Source organism: Salmo salar, chromosome 11, assembly GCF_965601325.2.
Source record: "Salmo salar chromosome 11, fSalSal1, whole genome shotgun sequence".
NCBI lineage: Eukaryota > Metazoa > Chordata > Actinopteri > Salmoniformes > Salmonidae > Salmo > Salmo salar.
In genome coordinates, this window is record NC_138301.1 from 76,278,067 (window position 1) to 76,279,239 (window position 1,173).

Here is a 1,173-nt window from a genome sequence, read left to right on the forward strand (position 1 = left end):
AGCTCATTGTGAATTACTAATGTATAATATATCTTACAACAAATCATGCTAACATTATATATATAGATGCATGTGCACACATGTGCATGTGACAACAGCAGGATCATATCAAGGATAGCATCACAAATGAATACATAAATACCACTTGAAGGTTGATGATGAGTTGATCATTTGAGTGAGCTGTGTAGTGCTAAGGCAAAAACAAAAATGTGCATGCCTTTGAGTCTCCACGACCAGATCTGCGAACCACTGCTCTTCATTGGTACCTCTTCATCTGCAGACAGGCTTTCACAGCTCTCAGTATCTAAGGACAGAAAACATCACACGAAAAATAGTTAATTATACACAAATTAGACAGCACTGAATATTATGTTACTATTATCTCTGTCATCACTTCTAGGGACTGGAACTACACAAAAGTACCTACCCAATCCAGAATAGCCTACTCTCTCACTTTGAGAGTTGGGTCTGCTATCCTTTCACCCTCCTCCATGGCTGTTCTCTAGCTACCTACAAATGCATTTGAAGTTAGTTTTTTACAATCATAAATACATCAAGATAGCTATCTAATATGAAGTTAGGTAGCTGGTGATATTTAATTAACTTAGCTAGATAGCCATGCAGTATGTAAAGTTTGCTATATAGGTAGCTAGCTACATTAGCAGCACATTTGAGTTAGCCTGCACTGTAGCTAGTTAGCTAATAATAGATTTTGAAATGTATTTACTTACAGCACTTGAATAGGTTCTCCCAGCCATGTGGACATTTGGAAACAGGGCAGCATAGTTTGTTTGTCACAAAAAGGTTTAGAGCATATTACTATATACCTGTGAATAAATTCATGAAATGGAGAATGGATTAAACTATTTATCCATTTAATAACCAGACATTCATACATACTTGCTATAATTCATTCTGGATACACAATCGAACGTGCTGCTATATGGCACACCCACAAGCGAGCCACAATTTACCGCATACTAATGTACATGTACTTAACAGTAGGTTTTCACCAACAACGAATTCGGCAGAAGTTTCGCCCTCATTCATTTTTAAGGAGGGCACGCAGAAAAATGTGTGGAGGTTTGTTGGAAGGTGAGCGGCGAGAACCCTGCTAGAGGAGCGGTAGAAAAAGTTGAGCTCTGCTTGTAATGTCTGCAAATTTCAAGCGAA

The 1,173-nt window shown here is 38.1% G+C and overlaps 1 long non-coding RNA gene across 1 annotated transcript; it reads right to left on the reverse strand.

The window, feature by feature from the left end:
* Nucleotides 1–217: 217 nt before the first annotated feature.
* Nucleotides 218–1,173, reverse strand: LOC123725253 (uncharacterized). Its single transcript, XR_006757756.2, has 3 exons — nt 732–1,173; nt 428–510; nt 218–304 (listed from the first exon to the last, which is right to left on the reverse strand). It is a non-coding gene; the product is annotated as an uncharacterized LOC123725253 (long non-coding RNA).